Below are 24,430 nucleotides of genomic sequence, written 5' to 3' on the forward strand. Positions count from 1 at the left end.
TTAAGTTTGGAACTTAACCACATTTCTATAAGTTTTGATGGGCATGTGGTTAAGTTCGGAACTTCAAATGAGGCATACTCTCATGGTTGTGAGCAACAATGAAATTCTCATACATCCTTAATGCACACAGATATGCGTTAATCTATGACAGAAGAATGCATACACTTCAAAGAACTTCACATTGATGTGGACATTTTGAAAAATACCCATGGAAAAAACACACAAATTATCATGTGAAAAGAAACACACACACACACACACACACACACACACACACTGCAATCTGATATGGATTAGAGTTGGAACAAGTTTCGAGATGGAATTTGGACAATTTCACTGAGCTAAGGTTTTCCTAATTTTAACATGCTTAAACAAGGCCCACTCTAAACAAGGCATCTCTGTAATGTGAGATGTACTGTATTTCTGTTTAAATTATAGCAATAATTTGTAAATGTGCATCTGCATATATAAACTAGCAAAAGCAAATGGCATGCAAATTAGTATCCTCTTTTCTCTTGTTTTGGTGATTTTCAGTTGACCACCTGAAGTGAAAGGGCAGGCTCCAAATATTTACCCCAGCTCTGGCCAATCCAGAAGCTTCATCTTGCTTGTCAATCACAGGGGCCAACGTTGCACCTATTCCTTTGTACAATTGAAGAGGGCACTGGAACTTGAACATAACCAGTCCCAGGTAGCTCATTAGGGATCCCATTTTCAGACATACACTCTTTTCCTTTTGCTTTCATTCTCCTCCCCCCCCCCAAAGACACAACCCATATTGCCAGTGGATGGTCAAGCAGGGTTCTACTAATATGACTGCCATCAGCAACCAAGAAACTCTCTGAATACATTTGTGGATGACCATGAAGTGAGAGATTCCTCCCTGTCATCTGTATGGTTCAGAATCCTGCAAACACCCATGTTTTAGGAACCTTGAAGTTGGACTACTCCAATGTGCTTAGGCATCTGGTTGGGGTTCAAAGCCTGGCAAGAAATTGCTGGTTTAGCGCCCCCCCCCCCAGACACAAGTCCATGGACCCCAGCACTTGCTCAATTCAGGTTGCATGAAGGCCTATATAATGTTCCATGCATAATCCCTTTAAAGCCACCATTTGCACAAATAGGACCTTTATGGACATGAACCAGCCACCGTTTCTGTGGCTGACCATGGGGAAATGGTTCCCACAGGCCACTGTTGTGCACCCATGGACCACCCCATGCCTCAGCCCATGTTGCTTGCAGGGGGTGGGTAAGCCATGGGGTTTTGACAAGTGCCGTGTGGGGTAGGCATGGGGTGGTGCATCCATCCCAAATATGCTGGGTATGAATGGGGCTGCTTTTCAAGACAGCTTGAAAACTAACATTAGTTCACAGTATATCTGCTAGGCTATTAATATGCTTGTGTTAAAGCTCTACATTGCTGAGGACTACTTTTTCCTCCCCCCAATCCTGCACCAGCCACCTGAAAACTGAGGTTGTCATCTAAGGCTCTCCTCTGAGTGCCCTGACCTTTTGAGGTAGGCTGGATGGTGACCAAAGCGGAGGCAGAACTTTCTTGTTGTGTTCTGCCTCTGGAATATCCACCTGAGGGAGGTTCACCTGGTTCCTATGTTATAATTTCAGTATCAAAACAAGAGCTTTCTCAGCCCTTTCAGTCTTTTTAGATCATTCTAGTTCTTTTATGCCACTGTAAAGAGTTTAGCTTTCCCTCATTTCCTTATTGATTAATTTCTTGTAGCTTATCTGCTGTCTTTTGATATTTTTATCGATGGGTTGTATTGTGTTGTACCTTCTTGTTAACTGCCTTGCCAGCATCCATGCTCAATATTGGAGGATCTGACTAAACAAATTTAAATAAAAGTATAAAAAATGAATACAGCAAACAAAGCATTATTATTATTATTATTATTATTATTATTATTATTATTAGTATCCTGCCTTTTGCCCAATGCTGGGCCTCAAGGCGGCCTTACAAAGTTTAAAATATACATGGGGGGGGGAGGGAAACAAAACCATAAACAATTAAAAAATACACAACAAAATTATAAGACATTAACATGGATGGAGGGCTGGATTATTCTCTAAAGGCCTGCTGGAACAAACAAGTTTTAGCCTGCTTCCGAAATCCCATCAAGGAGGGAGCCAGTCTAGCTTTCCCGGGAAGAGAGTTCCAGAGCACCGGAGCAGCCACCGAGAAGGCCCTCTCCCATGTTCCCACCAAGCACGCCTGTGAAGAAGGTGGGACTGAAAGAAGGGCTTCCCCAGAAGATCTCAAAGCACAGGCAGGCTCATAAGGGAGAATACGTTCTTTCAAATAACCTGGACCCGAACCATATAGAGCTTTATAGGTCATAATCAGCACTTTGAATTGTGCCCGGAAACAGACTGGAAGCCAGTGGAGCTGTTTTAACAGGGGAGTTGTGTGCTCCCTGTAACCAGCCCCAGTCAACAATCTGGCTGCAGCTCTTTGAACCAGCTGGAGTTTCCGAACACTCTTCAAAGGCAGCCCCACGTAGAGCGCGTTACAGTAATCCAATCGGGATGTAACTAAGGCATGTGTCACTGTGGCCAGGTCCGACATGTCTAGGAACGGGCGCAGCTGGCGCACTATTAATAATTAGCTTTATTATTAGCAGCTCTTTAAAATAGAGTCCAATAAGACTTTTTAAAACCTGAAGGTCTTCAAAGCATTCCTAAAAACCATGTGAGAAGGGTAGGGTATCCACTTGTGAATCACCAAAAAAGAGACTTATTTGCATAAAATTTGCACATGTTAATTTATACATATAGATGCAAATTTAGAAATATGTTCCATAGTTCATAGGGTGGAAGACTGTGACCAGCAGCATGTCCAAGTGCTAGATGACATCAAGGGTCACCTTTCCTTCTGATGGTTCATTGTAAACTGTTCTATATATACAAGGATACAAGGCCAACCTAGGGAAGGTGGCTTAGTGAATCTCAATGTGGGTTCCACAATCGTGGGACCACCACTGTGAAGGCCCTGTTTTTAGACCTCACCAATTGGTTTCAGATCCCACAGCTATGAGAGCTAGAGGGTCTCTTACTTTGTGATGACGGAAAGGGACGCTGTCCCTACTCCAAGTCCTCTGCCATAAACAAAAGAATTGGGGATCAGGAGTGGTCATCCTCTTGCTTCTCACCAGGAACATCCCCCACACACCATTTCCAAGTGCTTCCAAGGGATACAAGGTGAGTACATGATCCCACTCATTCCCTGAGTCAGATTGGACTTCGGGGTGGTGTCTCTCAATTTGTGCCAGATATTGGGAGATTCTCGCTGCTTTGATCCCACCGCCCAAGTCCTCTGGCACAAGCAAAGAGATCAGAGTGACTATGTGCATAATGAAGGCCCAGCTCAAATTTTGTGGATCCTAGTTTTCCAACCCAGCTGCCTGCCCTTACAGCTGGTTGAATATCAATGTTTGTGAGTCAGGCAGGAATTGTGACAAAGTGGGCGGGTTTGCAATAAGCCCCACCCATGCTGTTCTTCTGATGTCATCACACTGGATGTGTGTCTTGAATATTATTGTTAGTTATGTTTCTGTACTGGCAAATATCCAAAGCTCTCTGGGCAGTTTACAAAAGATTAAAACCTTTAAGAAAAAATCCAAAACAAATCAAACGAAAAATCCCAGTATAAAACATCTCAGCTTCCAGTCACTTATCAAAGTGGTTCAGGGGCTGCACACTAGATTTGCATTGGGATGTGCAACAGTTCAAGGGACCCACTGTCATCTTTTGTTTACGATCTATTTCTTGGCACTGAAATATCTCTGTGACCCTGCATGGTGCCAGAAGGGAGGCTGTGTCCTAGAAAATGCATGCTGTTGTTTTTTATCCAAGGCACGGAAACCGCAACCACTGTAAGGAGATCAAAACTTTGCTCCTCGGAGTGACCTCTGAATTCCTCAATTGCTCTTGCCGTGCCATTGTTGTGCCTTCAGCATTAGCCCTTCCTATGGGAATATTTCAGAAAGTTTGGCTTTCTTCAAAAGTCAGAGACAGGACAGATAGTCATGGATGTATTTTATGAAGCGTAAATTAAAGCGAGAGTCAGCCATAAAGCGTCCTTGGGGCATGGCTTCATTATTGAGACCTTAACCTTACTGTGCCTTATCCAGCTTTGGCAGTCTGATTGTAGCTGGGTTTCTGTTCAAAATTCCCCAGCCTATTTGCGGATGGAGAAATTGGGGGACATTTCAACAGGTTCCTCCAGGGGGAAGAGCCTTTTCTCCAATAGATCTCTGGCAACTGTTAGCAGAGGCGGGAGCACAGTTTCTTCCTTTTGGATTCTTTTCTTGGTGGTGGGGACATCTACCGCAAGTGGCAACAGCAGCAACTGTGTCTGTTGGCTGTCTGGCCACCATATTAAAACCCTAAATGATATGGGTGTGCACATACCCCCCCGCTCCGCCCTGCGGGCCGATCCGAAAATTTCGGGTTGGCCTGCTCCGCGCCGCTCCGCCCATACTCCGCTCCTCTTCGCCGCGGAGCTCCGGCTCCAAATCGGAGCTCCGCAGTGGAGGGGACTGGCGCCAGGTAAGGCCAGGAGAGGAGGGCGGGAGGTTTACCGGGGGTTACCGGGTCCTGCCGCCATCGCTGCCCATGCGGCGACGGCGGCAGAGCCCGGTAAGGGACCAAGGGAGAGGGGGACCTTACCTGCCTCCGTCCGCGGTCCGTCGGCATCTTCAATTGAGCCCGCGGTTCAACCAGGAAGTCTGGGCCGCAATCCTCCAAGGGATTAAGGGCAGGCGAAGCCCCCCGCTCCGCTTCTAATTCACCGGTCCGATTAGAAGCGGAGCACATCCCTACTAAATGATTTGGGTCCCGGTAACCTGTGGGATCACGTTCTCCCATAAAGTCTGCCCTGCACACTCAGGTCCTCTGAGGAGAACTTCCTTCAGGCAGCCAAGATTAGGTTGACATCAGTTCCCCAGAGAACCTTTTCTTCTGTCGCCCCTGGATTGTGGAACGGACTGCCAGAGGAGGTTCATAAAATTAACTCTCTCTGTGATTTTAAGGTAGCTTTGAAGACTAGCCTTTTCCGGCAGGCTTACCCAGATCAATGTAAAATCAAGAATTGTTAAGATGTGTTGATTCCTGTACTAATGTTGTTCCCAGCCCGATCCAAAGGGGGAGGCGGGTAAGAAATTATTATTATTATTATTATTATTATTATTATTATTATTATTATTTTGCATTTTTTACAATGCCTGACACCTAGCATTGTCCTGTGACATTGTGGGGGGTGGGGGTGGAATGGCAACCTCCACAAATAATAATAACAACAACAACGGAGAATATTCAGAGAAAATTCTGCACAGTGTCCTTCCTTTTCTATTGGGGAAGGTGGTGGTGAGGGGAAATAAACAAACAAACCCTAAGATATTTCGTCACGGGAAAAACTGTCTTCTGAGAAATTTATGCTCAAATCTTTTTTTAAAAAAAGGATGAGGAGGTTTTATACCACCACTTCAGGAGTGAAAATAGAGACTATTTGGTTTTTTTCAGTATTTTCTAGGCATATTCATACTCTGTGTCCCTATACCAGTTTGACTATCGGAGTTTTCCCTCAAAGTCCTGGGAATCCATTGTTCACTTGTTAGCAGTCCCTACATCTCCTCCCAGAACTACAGCTCCCAGGATTCCCTATGTCAGAGGAATGGCAATTGATGCCATTTCTTTAAAAAGGAAAAACACGCCACTGGCCGCATAACCCTGTACACGTTTCTTTGGACATAGCCCCACTTTGATCAGTGGGGTTTAACCTCTAGAATTGCAGCCTAAATCTCTAGATTAAAGGAAATATGTTTAAAAATGTATTGGCATTTTGCATATTCTCGAGTTGGATGTTCTAGCTAGGACTTAATAGTTTGGAGCCCCTGTGGGGTTTATGTGACAGTGGAGTAAAACCCCATAGGGTTGAGATTCCCCCAAGAATACTTACCTTTGTGGTGTAGAGGGGAAAAGGGAATGGTGATCCCATCTTCCAAGGATCTTAAAGCAGCATACATGCGGTAAAATCCAAAAGAAGTCCTACTTAGAGCAGACCCATTGAAATGAATGGGACTGAAGTTAGTCAAGAGTAATGCAAGTCCCATTCATTCTGATGAGTCTACTTGAAGTAAGGCTAATGTTGGATTTTACCCATGGCCCACACAATAGGAAATGAGGCAAGTGGCTACCAGGTGGAGGGCCTTCTCTGCTGTGGCACCCCAGCTGTGGAATGAGCTCCCTAGAGAGGTTCGCTTGGCACCTATGGTATACTCTTTTTGATGCGAGGTGAAGACCTTTTGTATTTTCCCAGTATTTTAACAATTTACCTTCTTAGTCTTTGAACTTTCCTGTTTAAAATCTGTATTTCAAATGTCTGTATTGCTGCTTGGTTTTATCCTGTTTGTACTTTTATATTGTGTTTTTACATAGTGATTTAAGTTTTGTACTTTAAATTATACTTTATGGTTTTGATTTTTGTGAACTGCCCGTAGAACTTTGGCTATTGGGCAGTATGGGAAAGGAAAGGAACCTCTCGTGCAAGCACTGATTTATTACTGACTCTTGGAGGGACGCCAGCTTTCGCTGACATTTTCTTGGCAGGCCTTATAGCGGGGTGGTTTGCCATTGCCTTCCCTGACCGTTAATTACCTTTCCCCCAGCTAACTGGGCACTCATTTTACCGACCTCAGGAGGATGGAAGGCTGAGTCAACCTGAGCCGGCTGCCTGAAACCAGCTTCCGCTGGGATTGAACTCAGTCCATGGGGAGAGTTTCAGCTGCAGAAACTGCTGCTTTACCGCTCTGCGCCACACGAGGCTCATTGGGCAGTATAGAAACGGAATAAATAAACAAATAAATATCCCTGTGGAGTAGCCTAGGTGAAGACATTGTATATTGCCTAAATCCACATGGAAAGCTTTTTGCCTGGGTAGGGATTTGAACTCAGATCTCATGACATCCAGTCCAATGTTCTATTCACTACACTGCAGTAGTGCTCAAGATATGATTAAAGTGACTGCAGACACTGTGCTTGATTGAAGCTGTTAGAATGCCAAGAAAGTTCAAGGAAGCACTTAAATCTTCTTTTCTTTTCTTTTCTTTTCTGTATTTGGGTTGGAATACTTTGGGATACTTCTACTTTGGGATGAAGAAAGAGGCATATCTGTGCTATTTTCGGGAGTGTTCTAACAGGAACTCTGGGGAGAAAGAAAAAACAACCTTTAAAAATATTGTTTGAGAGTGGGGAGAAAAAAGGGCTGCAGCTTTAGTAGGGAGAGGAACAACATGGGAAAAGTTGCCAAAAGCATTACAAGAATTCCTACAGCCGGAAAACAGCTTGCTGGCAGTTCTGTCTGTTTTATGCTGGCACGTATGATGATGGAATGTGTTACTTGTAAAACACTTAATATATATGAGGCACTGCACATCAATTAAAGACAATAATAAGCTTATCCTTGCAAATAAATCTGCTTGGCTGCACTCACGCCAGTCATTTCTGGATTGTAAGGAAGAGGGTTTCTTTTTGTCTGTTTTTTAAATGAGCTGGATTTCATAAATCTATCTAGTCACCTAGAGAAGACTTTTAACTCACCCTAGGTGATCAGGCAAGCAGCCTGCCTTGAAGCCCCTACTGTGCCAAGTGTGAACACACTTAATAAAGACAGATCTCTTTTTTGCATTGAAGCTTCCAAGGAAACGTTAGTAAATGCAGGAAATCCAAATGCCGTCTCTTTGAATGGCTGCTGGAATCACAGGTTGTAACTGACGGTCCCCGGATTTGTACATCTGCCTCTGACATTTGACAGATGATAACAGGTATGCTTGTTCCAGATTAAGTAGACAGATGGTTTGTAGGCAGGGCGGTGAATGAGCCCTTTTTCTGCAGGTCTGCTGGCAGATGCATGAAATATTAACTGTCGACAGAAACATTTCCTTGCAAAATAGGAATTCCCAGGTTTGTATATTTTGGGTGATCTGAATATGCTTTTCTTAAAAAAAGAAAATGAATCTGTGGTGATGCACTGGATGGGGAGCTAGTAGGGTGGCCATCCGTCCTCTCTTACAGAGGACCGTCCTCTCTTTGAATGTCTGTCCTGTCCAATTCCAGTGTAAAGATAAAGAATCATAACAAGTCTTTCCAGTGAACTGTTAGTACCTGGGTAGCAGACTGAATAGTTAACAAGCAGCCATCGTTCCCCAACAAAGAATGCCCTGGAATGGGGCTGCATATGGGGCATTGTGGGTAAACAATGGTGGCTGCCAGAAGCCAGCTACTGAGAGGCTGACATGTGAAAGAGAGAAGGAAAAGGATTATAGCAACAGCAATGGGAAGTCTCCAAACTCTTCAAAGTACCCTACCAGTTGATAACATGCCCCCTAATAAACAGCCTATAAATTGGGGGGGGGTATTTGGGGGCTGCATTTTTTAAAAAAATCACCCCCTTCTATCCACTGTCTCCATTTCCTGTGGAATGCTATCAGCCTGTCTCATTCCCTTTTAATCATATTCCATACTGTTCTCTCTGTGTGGATCTTTATGGGACAGAAATGGCACCATCCATGCAGAACAGGAAGGTAGAATGGAACGGAACATCCTCCAAAGGGCATGGCTGGCTAGAACCCTGAACTGGAGCACCGCACACTCCAGTGTTTTGATGCCAGTCTGACTTGCCTTTTCTCTAAGCAACAGCAACTCCAAAGCCTTTTGTAAAGCCTTTCCTCAAAGGGAAAAGGCACCAATGTTCTGATCATGCTAACACTGCTCACATATTCAATCCACTTTGGGAAGTCAGGGTCGTAACTTAAGTTGTTATGACCCAAACGGGCTATTTCCTTTGCTCCTATCCTATCCCAGATTATACTGTCCCCTGTGGATCTTTCTGTTTGATGAGTAAACACTCTTCATTTGGGTTATTTATGGTGTGTTCAGCATTTGATTCTGGCAGCCGTGCTGGAATGTTGGCTAAGCTGAAGTCTGCAGATGGATCTCGTCCAAAATCAGAGCAGCATCAAATCCTTGGGGTCTTGAGGCCCATTCAAAATGCCCAGGCATATTTGCTGTTAGTAACTCATTGCCCTGAAGGAGATCTTGAGCAGGACGGAGATGGGGTAGGGTGCAAGAGGGGAAACCAGCACCTCTCCATCTCTGTCCAGTTGGTCACACTTCAGCTAACCCTTAGGAGCCAAGGGTGTGGACTGCAGCACAGTAATAGAAGACATGCTTTCTACGCAGAAGGCTCCAGGTTCAATCCTTGATATCTCCAGCCAAAGCAAGGAAAGAATCCTGCCTGAAACCTCAGAGAGCAGCTGCCAGTCAGTGTTGACAATACTAGGCTGGGTGGATCATGGGTCTGATTCAGTATAAGGCAGTTTGGTGCTTGTAGAATCTGCATGATGGTGAATACAGCGTGTTCGCCCATCTCTACCCCGAGGTGGCTTTTGGAACCATCATCTATCTCGCCATTTTTTTGGTTAGATTGAGAGTGCATTTGGAGAGCCCTAGGACTGAGACCTTGTGAACATAGTGGGTGTTTGATGTGAGGGAGGCAGAGCAAGAAAAGAATCCTGCCTGAAATCTCAGATAGCACCTGCCAGTCAGTGTTGACAACACTGGGCTCGATGGATCATGGCTCTGACTCAGTATAAGGCAGCTGTCTATGTTCTTATGTAGGTGGATGAAGATGCCATCTCCTTGGGAACTGCTTGTGGGTGGGTGAGGGGAGACACAAATGTTCCGTGGGAGCAAAGCAAGAGGCCCGAGAGAGACAGTCATCATTTCTCCACCTCCAGCATCAACGTAGCAAGAGGCGTTGTGCCATTTGGTGGGTTTGTGGGCATGTATGGCAAGGGGAAGTGAGTGGGGGTGAAACTGTGTCTGAAATAGCTCTGATGAGTTTCAAGGCAGGGAGGATCCGGGAAATGCAGGGAGTTGAAGAGGAGAGCCAACTGTGCGGAAGAGGGTGTCGCGTCTGTCGTTCATTAAAATTCCCCGTCGTTTGGAGAAACAGCATGCTACTTGGAGTTCGGGAGGCTTTCTTTCTTCACAGTTTTTATATATAGGTCCAGAGGAGTCGGCGGGGGGGGGGGGGAGACCCAACACTTCAGTTTTGCATTTTAAGAAGAAAAATCTGGTATGGAAGAGAAAGCAAGAGGCAGCTCAATGACAGAGCTGGTTTTTAAGGCAATATATAGAGCACCACCACAGTGAATCCATGTTACCGACAATATTTGTGTTTTTATAGAATCATAGAATGGTAAGAGTTGGAAGGGGCCTATAAGGCCATCGAATCCAACCCCCTGCTCAATGCATAAATCCACCTTAAAGCACACCTGACAGATGGCTGTCCAGCTGCCCCTAGTGTGGGGGAGCCCACGACCTCCCTAGGTCATTGGTTCCATTGTCATACTGCTCTAACAGTCAGGAAGTTTTTCCTGATGTCCAGCTGGAATCCGGCTTCCTGTAACTTGAGCCCATCATTCTGTGACCTGCAGTCGGGGATGACTGAAGAGAGACCTTGGCCCTCCTTTGTGTGACAACCTTTCAAGTACTTGATAGTCTCACCTCAGTCTTCTCTTCTCCAGGCTAAAAATGCCCAGGGAGCCAGATTACATCTGGACATCAGGAAAACCTTCCTGATTGTAAGAGCAGTACGACAATGGAACCAATGACTTAGGGAAGTAGTGGGCTCTCCCATAATAGAGGCAGCTGGACAGGTATGCTTTAAGGTGGATTCCTTCATTGAGCAGGGGGTTGGACTTGATGGCCTTATAGGCCCCTTCCAACTCTACTATTCTATGATTCTATGCATCATTTTTTTCAGGTGTTTGTCCTTACCAATGGGGGAGGGTATACATTCATGTATCCATCTGAAGAAAAAAAAATCTGTATGAAAATAAAAAGGGAGTTTTCCCCTTGGAAGAGAGTTGAAGGTGAGAATAGGAGGGAGTCCCCGGAAATGTACTTGAAATATCTGGTCATCCCTACCAGCTATTGATTTTTTGAGACTGATGTGTTTTTCAGGAACCAGTGCTGCCTTGTTGGAGTGGGGGAGTTATGCCTGCTTCCCTTCTGTTCAATCTGTACCTTTTGTAAATTAAAATGGGCCTGTGCTCTTGAAATAGGTACTATGACTCTCAGTGCATTCACTCTCATCACCAGGGAAACGAACCCAAGAACTTCCCGTCGCTTGTGGAATCAGGGAGGGCAAAACCAAATCTGTCAGTCAAGTTGAACTCAAGTTTTCCCTACGCCAGGCTCACCCCAGCTTCTGCTGAGATGGTGTGAGGAAGGACATTATTCATGTCAACTCCTGAAGCAGGCAGCTTGCGTGGCCTACCGTTGATTCTCGGAGGCGAGCATTTCCCTTGGGGGCGGGGGGGACCTGGAAACATGTAACACGTGCGCTGATTTCAGGGTTCCAGCCTAATGAAACCTGAACATGTTTATGATAATCGCCTCTAATCCAGAGCATATGCTGCTGATGCACAGCTGAGAAAGTTCTTACAACCAAGTGCAGAAGCAGCCTCTATTGCGGTAAGCAATCACTTTTGTAGTGGATCTCTGAGTAATAGGCAGCAATGGCACAGTTCCAGTCATCTGCTAAGAACTTAAAGACCTGCTCCCTTCCTACCCACCCTGGTTTGCCCTGTCAAGTGAGGAAACACAGTGCAGTATGTGTGCGAGAGAGTGCTGGTGTAAAAGCTCTAGGCAACACCTTTCCTCATGCTCGCCTCTGCCCCATGCAAATAACCCCTACCTTTTGGTGCCACTTTGGATTTGTGACGGGAAATTCGCCCTGCTCAACATGGAATTGGAAGTTAATTTCTCCCCCTTGAAGCTAAGGAAACAGGCCTGTTGGTTTGTTTCAAGCCCTATTATGAGCTAAATCAGACTGCATTGCATCATAATGAGAGAGCCGGCCCTATCGTTAGACAGAAAAAGGCAACTAAAATGATGAAAGGGCTGTGACCTATAAAGAAAGCTTATGGCACCTTGGACTGCTTAGCTTAGGAAAAAGGGTTAGTAAGGGGGACATAGAATAATAAAATCATAGAATAGCAGAGTTGGAAGGGGCCTAACAAGGCCATCAAGTCCAACCCCCTGCTCAATGCAGGAATCCACCCCAAAGCATCCCTGACAGATGGTTGTCCAGCTGCCTCTTGAATGCCTCTAGTGTGGGAGAGCCCACAACCTCCCTAGGTAACTGATTCCATTGTCGTACTGCTCTAACAGTCAGGAAGTTTTTCCTGATGTCCAGCCGGAATCTGGCTTCCTTTAACTTGAGCCCGTTATTCCGTGTCCTGCACTCTGGGAGGATCGAGAAGAGATCCTGGCCCTCCTCTGTGTGACAAACTTTTAAGTATTTGAAGAGTGCATACATGATAGAGCTGTAGTCAACTATTATGCGCCATGGCCGGATCTACACTACTGCTTTAAAGCACTTTATAACAGTTTTATAGTGCTTTAAAGCAGTTGAAGTGCTTTATAACTGTTATAAAGTGCTTTAAAGCAGTAGTGTAGATCCGGCCCATGTGGAAAAAGTCAACAGTGGCCTCTCCCATAATTCTAGAACCCAAAGGGGTCAGCCCATGAAAGTGATTCAGGGCAGATAAAAGGAAGGACTTCTTCACAGGACTACATTGTTGAACTTTGGAATTTGCTACCACAGGATGTAGTGATGGCCACCAACATGGGTGGCATTGAAAGGGCATTAGACAAATCCATGGAGGACAAAGCTATTACTGGTTACTAGTCCTGATGAGTATATGCTGCCTCCAGTGTCAAGAGAGAGTATGCCTCTGTATGTCACTGGCTGGGGAGCATGGATGGGAGGGTGCTGTTGAAGTCATATCCTACCTTGTGTGTTTCCTATGGCCAGCTGGTTGGCCACTGTGTGAAGAGAATGCTGTGCTAGATGAAGGGCTCTTCTTATGTTCAGAGTGAGGCATCCACCTCAAGCAGCAGATGCTGGCCTGGGTGGCCTGGGAGGGTTCAACATCAGCCCGTGGCTGTTCATCCTGAGCTACTCCCAATGTTTGCTTTCTGCTGACCTGGCCTGCCTATCTTGCTTTCTTCCAAAGTATCACAAACAGTACTGTTGTTAACAGCCACAGGCAAAGCAAGCAGACAGAGAAGCAGCCTACCTAGGCCACACACACCAGCAGGCATTGCAGGCACATGCATCACTCTAGTTTATTTATTTATTTATTTATTGTATTTATATACCACCTTTTTTCCTTCAAGGAACCCACAGTGGCATACATTCTCCTCCTCCTCCTCCTCCTCCTCCTCTCCATTTTATCCTCACAACAACAACAACCCTGTGAGGTAGGTTAGGCTGAGAACCTGTGACTGCTCCCCTCTTGACCAGATACAAAAGAGGGCATGGCTCCTTCAGCTTTAACTGTTGTGATGAAGAGGGGAGTTCACTAGGTGCTGCATGCATACAAATGGCACCGGCTGAAATTCCTCTTTCAATACAACTGTTAAAGATACAGGAGCCCTGCCCTCCTTTCCATATGGCCACCTTACACACACGTCCAAGGGAGCAGTAGTAGCAGAGGAGGCAGGCCCAGCTTAGGCAACTTCGATGGAGTACTAGGCTGCAGCAGCGGTCTACTCAGAAGGAAGGAGGCACCTCATTAGTAGGATTGTGACCAAAGAGCTCTAATGTATTTCAGCTGAGCCCTGGGTGGAGCACAGCCTCTACTGTGACAAGCCTTCAGTTTCTTAAAAGCCTTCAGTGTTTGTCTAACCAACATTGGAAAGAACATTGTGGCAGCAGCTCCAGTGCCTTGTACTTTATCCTGTGATTGATGTTCTGTGATACTGACCCTGGGACTTCTTTCTGATGCTGCTTCTGGACTGTGTAATGTATCTGACTGCTTAGTTGTGTTTTGGTCTCTGCCTGTTCTTTTGACCACTCCTGTTTTATCCTGAGCCCACTTATTTATTTATTTATTTATTTATTTATTATTGCATTTATATCCCACCTTTTTTTCTTCCAAGGAATCCAAGTCGGCATACATAATCCTCCTTCTCCTCCTCCTCCTCCTCCTCCTCTCTATTTTATCCTCACAACAACAACCCTGTGAGGTGAGTTGGGCTGAGAGTCTGTGACTGGCCCAAAGTCACCCAGTGGGTTTCCATGGCCAAGTGGGATGAGTGTCTCATGACTCACATGGGATGAGGGTCTCATGACTTCCATGGCTAAGTGGGGACTAGAACCCGGATCTCCTGACTCCCAGTCCGACACCTTAGCTGCTACACCACACTGGCTCTCATTGCTTGCCTGTGTCTGACCATTTGCATGCTTAATTGACCACTCTATAATCCCTGCATTGGCTAACAAAGAGGCAGGATTCAGTTTAGGGTGGAATACTGGGAGTGGTCCAAGATCATCCAGTGGCTGAGTGAGTATTAAAACCAAGGTTTTTCTGGCCCTAGTCTGATACTCTAACCACTACACCACACTGACTCCTAAAGCTACCACCCCATTGGGAGTCTGCTTGGATTGCAGCTGTATGCAGGCTGCTCTGAACAGGGTGATTCATTTTGTACAAAGCCCCCTCCTTTCTTCCTGCCTCAAACTCCCTGCAACTTTGGATGGCTATTTTCCAACATCTCCTGCTTTTTCGGTGCTAGAGTTCCTGCCTCATCGCTTTCCAAAAGAAGCTCTCCAAATCTGGAAATAAGCAGAGATTTGCAAGTACAGAGTGAACTGTGTCACAAATGTTATGTTTTATGATCATTACCTTGACAAATCACAATTACACCCTACGGTTATGCTGATAATTACCAGGCTGGATTCATTGGCGTGTGTGGGTTTTTTGTTTTTGTTTTTTTTAATCCAGTGACCTTAAATTATCCTCTTAAATGAGCAAACTTTTTCTAGTGCAGTGTGACTTTCTTGTTTTGGTTGCTTGTGTGCAGAACAGGGTATATCAAAGGGGAATATCCCATCTTGCTCCGTCCCATTCATGGTGAGAAAGCAGTTCCCTCAAAAAGAACTTAGTGTCTCCTTTTTAAGGTTGGGTTATTGAATTTTTATTACTTCCATATTGAAGGTATTAAGTCCTCTGTGTCTGCAGTTACTAAAATGTCTAACACCATAAAGGCCAGCCACAAAATTATTTACGGCTCCCTCAGGGGGTAGTGAGGGGTGGTTGCCTGTCTGCCCCCCACCCCCTACTCTGCCCCACCCAGTCTGCAGCAGAAAACAATCTGGACGAAGTGGAGAATGGTGCCAAATGCTCTCTTAATGTTAGGTAAAAATAATTCAAGGGCCAAATTTGGGCCCAGCATGCATCAGGCTATATGCCCCTACATTGCCAGATATGGTGTCTACATCTTCTTACATGGGCTCTTCTGGGAACTGGAAGAGCCCATGTTGGGTGATAGCAGTGGGAACCATGGAATGTAGTTCTTGTGGTTACCAGCATCTATGGTAAGACTGGACAACTTATGGTCCTCAGGAGGTCTTAGCCTATGTCCTCACCAGAACCCTGCTGGATCAGACCAAGGGTCCATCTAGTTCACACAATAGCCAAGTACCTGTCAACCAGGGACCCAAAAGTCAACAGAACCCTCCCACCCATGTTCCCCAACAATTGGTGTAGATAGGCTTACTGCCTCAGATAGTGGTGTAGCGCATAGCAATTGGGACTAGTAGTGATTGACAGACTTCTCCTCCAGGAATTTTCCCATCCCCCTTTTAAAGCCATCCAAATCATTCCTCACCATTGGCTGTGCTAGCTAGACCTAATGGGAGTTGTAGGCCGAAACATCTGGAGAGCCACAAGTTGCCCACACTTATGACGTACGGCAGTGTCCATAAAAGGTGGGAGTCATGAGACCCTCATCCCATGGCTCCTGACATCTCCCAGAGTTCCTCACCTGAGAGCCCACCCTGCTGCCCCAGGAAGTTAGGGACAATGGGACAGTAGGTGAGGTTCATGTTAGGTGCAGTGGTGGCAGAGAAATGGATCAAATTAGAACAGCACTCCGGGTGGGTACTAATGGTATCCAGGGGAAGACAGACACACTAAGGAACAGATGTCTAACTTCCCTCATTTTGCACTCGACAACTATCAGAACAGATTAGAAAATTTCACCATTGAGAAGATAATCTATTACTCCTCCTTTTGGTTGCATTTTTGCATGCAGAGGACAAAAACATTACCCGAAGGAGGCCACCAGGCATTTTTAAGGCTGGATGCTTGCGCTTTCGCCCAAGTTTTAATCACTGCCACTTTCCCCCAACACCTCCTTCCCTCCCCGCTCCCTCAAAATAAACCTAGCTTTGCTTCAAGCGGAGAACAGAGTACAATACGTTCTGTTAATTTGGCTGTAGGCAATGTGGAATAGTCCATGCATGCTCCCACCTCACTTTGCCCCCCCCCATGCAAACAGGTAACTTCTAATTCCTCTTTGTAATGCTCTGTTTGCTCCAATCAGCTGGGTACCTGCATGCTTGAATCAAGTATTTCTCTCCCCCCCCCACAAATTTAGTAACCCAGTAACACAAATATGGAACTATTTAGCATGTGTGCATAAGAATGCATTTTCAAGAATTAATTGTTCAAACAATCCCTCTAATAGCAAGTTCGGGTGCTGAGTGCTGACGGAAATGGAGCCGAAATGGACCTGCTGTGAAACAAGAGGGAGGCATTAGCAAGTCTGAGGGAACCCTAAGGACTGAACGGGGGGGGGGGAGTTCAAACTCTAAAGGGGCAACCCACCCCCACAAAGAGCTGGGGAAAACCTGGGAGAGGGGAAAGAGTGAGATGGTGCTCAACTGCTTGAAGCACAGAAAGTGAATTCTAGTTCAGTATTAGACAGGCAGGTGCCTTCAGGAACCTCACATACAGAACTTGAAGGCCTTCCCTATTGTGGGCCCCCCAGGATCTGGTATTCAGAGATACACTGTCTTGGAACATGGAGGGTCCGATTTTGCTGCCATGGCGAACGGCCCTTATTTGACTGAATTTTGCCCAATCCATCTCAATCTTTTTTTTAAAAAAAACATCTTGTGGCAAGGAGTTCCATAAGCAAATAATGTGTTGTGTGAAGGGGGACTGCCCACGAAACTGACTGCCAATCAATTTGACTGTGTGATGATGAGTTTCATTGTGTGACGATGAGAGAGCTCCAGCTATTGGGTGGCATAAAAATGCAATAAATAAATAATAAATTAATTTAGCTGGTATTAGAGTGGAAGGTAGAGTTATTTCCTTCACCCTGAGGCATCATTCATCATTGTATAAGCTTCAACGATGCTGCCCCACCATCTTTTAACTGAATGCAAACCAAAATAAACACACAGTAGCTTCTCCAGGTAAGGATGATGTTCCAACCGCTTAATCATCCCCTGTGCCCTTTTCTAAACCTTTCCCGCCTCTGCGATAGCCTCTTTGAGATGGGGGCAACCAGAAGTCTGCCCAGCATTATTATTACAGCTGTCTCATTGATTCAAATAATGCCACTATCATGCTTACAATTTTTAAAAACCTTTTCTTTGTTAGTTACTTTACAATTTCACATGCATATTCATTTCCCCCCCATTTTTTTATTGAATGACCCCAAACCATTTTGTACATTAACAATGTTGGTGTGCACAACAAATCAAAGTCAAGAGAGATCTAATAATTTCCTACCTTGGGTTTTTTGTGTTGCTAGTTTACGTATTTGTTCTGTTTTGGGTTGGCTTGGCATTTTCAATCCATCTTTTCTAAAGGTCCGAAGAGCATGTTTAGCTTCATCACACTGGGGGGAGGGGGGAATCATGTGTCCTTCCTGTCGCTTCTCCGCCTGTGTGTTTGTCCCTCATTACTTCCTCTTTTGAAAGAGGAAGTAAACAACGTGCACGTGGCCCATTCAATGGGCCGTTTTGATCCCGCTGCAGGAGATAGCGGCAACTTCCATCTCAAAACAATCATTTGGACTTTACTGGGGTCTTTCTTTTGTCACGCAAAGAAGGCTAGAAGGGGTGGGAGACATGAGGGAGGCAGACAATGTTATGAGAGGGACCCACACAAATTCATGAGTGTTCAGTAATGAGCGTGCAAAAAACGCTCATCTGATGGAGCTTGTGGCAATTAATCTGTCACTCTTATCAAGACCAATAACCTCATGTCACCCTTCTCTCTCTCCCTCTCTCTCTCTCCCTCTTCCCTTCCGTTCTGTGCTGTCATCACATGGGAGCTTTCCATAGTTCTTTAAGGACACAATCCTCAAATATTTAGACAGAAAGAACAATTCTCCAACTCTTAGCATTCTCCAGCACTGCATCCCCTAAACTAATCTGATGCCTTGAGGTGTACGATGTTGTCCCATCATCTGTATAGAAGTCAGATTCATCTCTTCCATGTCCCCACCCCACCGACCCATTCGGACACCTGCAGCATGCACGTGGACCCACACTTTGAGCACATGCAAGGTCCGATGAGTGCTCAGCAGCCATCCGCTCGCACCTGGAGCCTCCGTTGTGTGCCACAGTGGAGGCTCCAGAAATAACGTCGCATAAATGGCAGCCGGAAAGAGGCCACCACCACTGTTGCCAGTGAGCAACTGTGCCTCCCTCTGCTGGTGAGAGAGAAACATGGTTGCTTTGCTCCTCATGCTTCTTCTTTGCAAGGAGCACATGAAGAGTTGAGAGGGGACCTTCCCCCCCCCCCAAAGGCATATTTATATAAAGCTTTCATGTGCAAGGAAATGGTTTTCCAGCCCTCGAGGCCTGGTACAGGCAGGCTGCAGCGGTGGCACGTTGGGTGCCCGCCAAGTGCAGATTTGAGTGAGTCTGGCTATCCTCAGCCATGGGTCAGTGGTGACATTCAATTCCATCCAAATAAATCGTGACACAGAGTTTGCGCTGAGTTTACTGCAGCCTGCTGAATGGACGTTTTCAATGAGTTTTCCACCAGGGCTGCAAAACCTCTTCCCAGGGTGGTCAAAGCCTCTTCCGGCCCTGCGAGCATAAATGCGGCATTTGAATTGTTTGTCCCAGCATGCATCACTCTGTACTTACGGTAAATTCCTCATCAGCATGCAGAGGGGGTCTTGCAGGGCATTTCGCCGTGAAGAAGTGTTTAGAAAGGCACAGCCAGGTCTGAGCGGCAGGTTGGGAAAAGCCAGGTCTGTTGTCATTCGATATGGCTGACTTTGCCAAGTGTTGCTCGTTTATTCATTGTCACAGTCATTGCCTTTGATCCCCCAGTCCCTGCGCTGAACCAACCTCTGATTTCTGACTCTTCCGCACAAGCAAATGCATCTGAACATTGAAAGGGAAACCGGCTCAGCAGAGACAGTGAGCATCTGGGCCATATTAACCTTTGTAAAACAAGCTTTTCATCTGTCAGTGATGTGTCCAGGTTTATAACATAGGGAGGGAATCCAGTGTAAACTCAAGTGTGTTGTGTGTATCAGTATGCAGCGGCGGCTGGTGGCTCTGGTTTTGTTGGGGCTATGAATCCACTCTGGGTTTTAGTCAGAATCAGCCAGTACTCTAAAGGAGCTATCCAAGGTGCTGAATCCCAACCCCAAAATAGGTTCTGCACCTTGGATAGCTTCTTTAGCGTTCTGGCTGTTTCGGACTGGAACCTGGAGTGGATTTACAGTTCCACTGATATCAGAGCAAATGGCCTTCACTGCTAGTGTGTGTGTGTCTCAGTCTTTTTCTTTGCTTCATTCTTTTTTTACATCTCCTTTACCTGTTTTTCATGATAAAATAATCCCAAAGTGGCATGCAAGCAATAAGATATCATCATCATCATCATCTTCATCACAACCAAATAGGACAACAGTCACAGATAAGGAATAGTTTTCATGATGCAGCAAAGAGGAAAATTAAATCCAAAGCCTATAAACTAGTGTTGTGTGGTGCTTAGAGTACCGGAAGAAGAGTTGGGAGATCCAGGTTCTTGTTCACAGTTGACCATGAAGCCCGTTGGGTGACTGAGCCTCAGCTGAACCTTTCTTACAGTGTTGTTGCAAGAATAAAATGGAGAGGAGGAGGAGGACCATGTAAGCTGTTTTGGGTTCCTTGCAATTGGGAAAAAAGTGGGATATAAATATAATAAATAATAAACTAATAGAACTTTAGAGAAGAGAAGTCCAAGACAACACCCTCTCTGGAATTGCTATTTATTGAATTCCAGCCAGAAGTTCTGAGATGACAGATGTAGCTTGTTCTGCATAACTCATAACAGGGTCAAGTTTGAGATTGCCCTTATTATGTTTAGCATGAATTAGCATTTTCTTTCCCAGCTTAAGCTCTGAACATTCAAGTTGGGCCAGTTTAAGTTGGGGACAGAGGAGGACTATGGAAGATGGTGGTTGCCCAGTGATTGTGACATTACCAAGTCAACTCTCTGTATCTCCAATCCTTGGGACTTTTGACAGATTTTTTTTTAAAAAAGTTTGCATTTCTCCCCAGTATTGCAAAACATAAATATATAAGGTTGGTTGTGGACCATGGAGTTCAGTCAAGACCAGTTGAGTTACTGGGAGAGTAGCTTGTGAAGCCTAAAAGGCAATAGTGGGCATGCATTGTAACTATATAAAACCTCAATATAACTTGTGAAACCTGACCCCCCAGTATTTTGGCCTACAAGTCCAATCAGCTCTAGTAGCAAAGCTGATGGAGAAGGTTCATGGGAGTTGTGGCATGGTTGGGTATACAGGGATTACAAATCCAGACTTTTAAGACCAAAGCAATTAAAGCCCAGTTTTGAATTCTATCATCATCATCATCATCATCATCATCTCATGTAATTCTATTCCTGAATATGGATAATTTTGCAACTTGGATACATTTTTATTAAAAACTCACATATAAAGGATGAGAATCATCCCTAGAAGAATTGAAGAGAGTGTCTCAAGCTCAAAAGTTTGTTTTCCTGTGGAAATGAAGCCTGGGATGATGGAATTTTCCACAGTAGAAACTTTGGGCCAGGGATGGTCACTTAACCCTCCCCCTGCCTGTTCTTTTTCAACCCCAACTCCCCCCCCCCCCGGCCAACCCCAGAGATGTATGTCTTTGGCTGTGTTGATTCCTGTAGTTCAAGTCTTTGTCATTTGCCACTCAGGAGGTTTTGGAGCTGGAGGCATTTCTTATCTGCAGGAAGAAACATAAAATCAAAGATGAGACCATTTGAGCAGGAGAGAAGTGACCTCTGCCAGATTCCTTGCTCTGGGCTGTTCCAGCGCTGTGTAATAATCATGTCACCATTAACATAATTAAAATTGATTTAAATTTTGAGAGGAGCCTGTTTGGGTTTTCCAGGTGATTAAGGTGTCTAGCTAGATGATGATGATGATGATGATGATAATAATAATAATACAGGATCTAGTTATAGCAATCAAGAACTACCAAAAATATATCATTAAAGATAACAATGTAACAACAGACCTATGCAGGAAATGCCATCAATTCCAAGAAGCAATAGGCCATGTAACAGGTGGATGTAAAATTCTGGCAGGAATGGACTTCCAAAAATGTGCATGTGTGCAAATGCATCCTCCATCTGTATTTTCATGTGTTAGCCTCTGGGGAAGAAATGCATTTTTGTGAATATGGCTAAACTTGCATACAATCCCAGAAAGAACAAAAACAGAATCGAAAAGTGTTCTGCAAGTTTGTGCAACAGGGAAAAATCTGGTCTGCCATGGAATTGGTGACCCAGATTCATAGAAATCCAAACTTATTTGAATCCATTGCAGATTTTTTTTCTGATATCCCTAGTTCAAACTTTATACTGCAACAAGCCTTACTATCTGACTTAAACATGGGTCCCAGTGGAGCCATATACAAATGCAAATAGAGATGGTTGATACAACCATTGGGTACATGGAAGCCCTAAGAAAAGCACATGAAAACCCAAGGTGATTTGATACAATTGTGTGTTTTGTTTCATTTTTTGTCTTTGTAGAGAGAATCTCGCAGTAGCATAGCAGACAGGAATCAACAGGGCATTTTTTTTCCCAGAGTAGAAGTTCAGAATTGTATCCTGAACATGGATAGGTGCTGTTGAGACACAATAGATGCCTGAGGCTCAAGAGGGCCACGCTGGAGTTACAGGACCTTGGATAGCTCCAACCAGATTGTTGGAATAAGAAACAAGTATCTCCAACTAGTACTGGAGCTCAACAGGCTTTTACCTTTTATCCCCCTTGGGCCTGAATACTTTCCCAAACTTCAGTCCCTCCTGGGAGAGTGCAAGAGCCTTAAGGAGGCAGTCCACCATGACACCACCCATTCAGCTTCTGGCCTATGCCTTGCCTGTGAGCAGACACTGAGGAGCATAGGGGCCCTACTGTAGAAAGGATCAAGCCCTCAGGAGATGTTAGGGTTGCAGGTGTCTTGAATTTGAAGGGCTGCCTGGTTTAAACTACCATAAGAATGGAGAATAGAGCCTTGGAGTTGCCTATCAACAGTTAGCAGCTTCTGGGCATCAGACTGGGCAGGTGGGCACACAGGTCATCTGATGACAGCGTTCCCCTCTAGCGGGGTGATGCTTCTTCTCTATTTTGGTTATTTTCAAGTGGCCACCCAAGTAGTAGTCAGCATTATTGGAGGTTCTAGTTTGGAGGTCTCTGACTCTAGGGACTTGTGGCTGACGAGTTCCGGGTCAGGCTGGGACTTGGAAACTGGATCTAGGCTCAGTACCTCCAGGTGTGCCTCTGATCCTCCTGATCAATCTGTCTCCACATGTGGTGAGTAGGTTCTCTGTTTGGGTTTGTTCTCTTGCAGAAAATGGCATGCCAATGTCATTTTGTGACTTTTGCAGCCCACCCAGATCTATAACTAGGGATGTGTGAGGATTTCATTTTTGCTTGCAGGACTTATGAGTGGGGCCTGTCCAAAGCCCCCAAGGCAAGCATGTGTCTGTGGAAAATATTTGCAAATTATCCAACCCACGCTCACGTTCATCACATTTCCAATTCCCAGTTGGATTTGTGCAAATTTCCTAATTTGTGCAAATTTGAGAAGGTTTGCACAAATCCCCTGTTTGATTGCAGTTTGGTCTGTGCACATTTCCCACTTGGGCAGAACAAACAGTGTTCATGATTGCAAATGGGAATTGGGCATGAGACGAACAGCAAAATGATGATCAGAAAATCCAAGCAATCCCACACATCACTTGTTTGCCCATCCCTACCTACAACCCCCTCTGGTTTTTCATGGGCTGGGGAGGGGAGGTGTGGTAGTTGAATGTTCAAGTGCCTCTCCTTTACAGCTGGCCTTGTAAAGTAAGTGGAGGATAAATGAAACCCAGTTACAATTGACAAGGTGTATATGATGTTATGTGTGAATGCAGAACCATCAGTGTGACTGTGTATTCAAGGAGTGCAATCTGAGAAAGAAAAACAGGGAACTCTCAGGAAACAAAACACATTTTCCTTTTCTCTCAAACTGAGAGAGCTTGGTAAAATATTGAGTTGATTTCAAATCAAGCTGAAGGAAAGTCACCCATGATAAAAAAGTAATAATGATTCATTCCTGGCCTTGCCTATTAGGAGCAATACCAGGCAAGATCGGAGTCTTGTTTGTTGATGAATGTGCCAGATGCTTTCGAGGCCCAATTGGAACTCCCAGTTGCCAGTCATCACAAGAGACCTATTTCTGAGACTGTAAAAAAAGGGGGAAAATGCAAGCGTATGTCAGTCAAGGCATGCAGAGGCGGTGTTATTCAGCAGATAGAGATTTGGGTGTAGTGCTTCGTTTCCCGCTGATGAAGACTTGGGGTCGAAACGTGTTTGGGATTATTGTTTGTTGTATGTCTGAACCATTGAATCATAGTGTAGCAGAGTTGGAAGGGGCCTACAAGGCTATTGAGTCCACCCCCTGATCAGTGCAAGAATCCACCCTAAAGCATCCCTGACAGGTGGTTGTCCAGCTGCCTCTTGAATGCTTCTAGTGTGGGAGAGCCCACAACCTCCCTAGGTAACTGATTCCATTGTCATATTGCTCTAACAATCAGGAAGTTTTTCCTGATGTCCAGCTGGAATCTGGCTTCCTTTAACTTGAGCCCGTTATTCCGTGTCCTGCACTCTGGGAGGATTGAGAAGAGATCCTGGTCCATCTCTGTGTGACAACCTTTTAAGTATTTGAAGAGTGCTCTCATGTCTCCCCTCAATCTTCTCTTCTCCAGGCTAAACATGCCCAGTTCTTTCAGTCTCTCTTCATAGGGCTTTGTTTCCAGACCCCTGATCATCCTGGTTGTGGACCATTCTGTTTAAATTTTATCTATATGTGTTTTATGATTAAATATATTTTCTATGGATACACTATTTTATTTCTACCGGTATAGCTCCACTTGAATTTTGCACATTGTTTCTAACCAGTTTCCTTAAACCTATTTTGTTCTTTGGATTGTTTTTGGTTTAAGATAACACTTTTTTCATCCGTTTA

At 45.0% G+C, this 24,430-nt stretch overlaps 1 protein-coding gene across 1 annotated transcript in view; it reads left to right on the plus strand.

The window, feature by feature from the left end:
* Nucleotides 1-24,430, plus strand: part of NTRK3 (neurotrophic receptor tyrosine kinase 3) — a 464,240-nt gene that overhangs the window by 74,616 nt on the left and 365,194 nt on the right. The gene's annotated exons all lie outside the window — the stretch shown is intronic.

The sequence above is a fragment of the Elgaria multicarinata genome, chromosome 16 (genome assembly GCF_023053635.1).
Source record: "Elgaria multicarinata webbii isolate HBS135686 ecotype San Diego chromosome 16, rElgMul1.1.pri, whole genome shotgun sequence".
NCBI classification, from domain to species: Eukaryota; Metazoa; Chordata; class Lepidosauria; order Squamata; family Anguidae; genus Elgaria; species Elgaria multicarinata.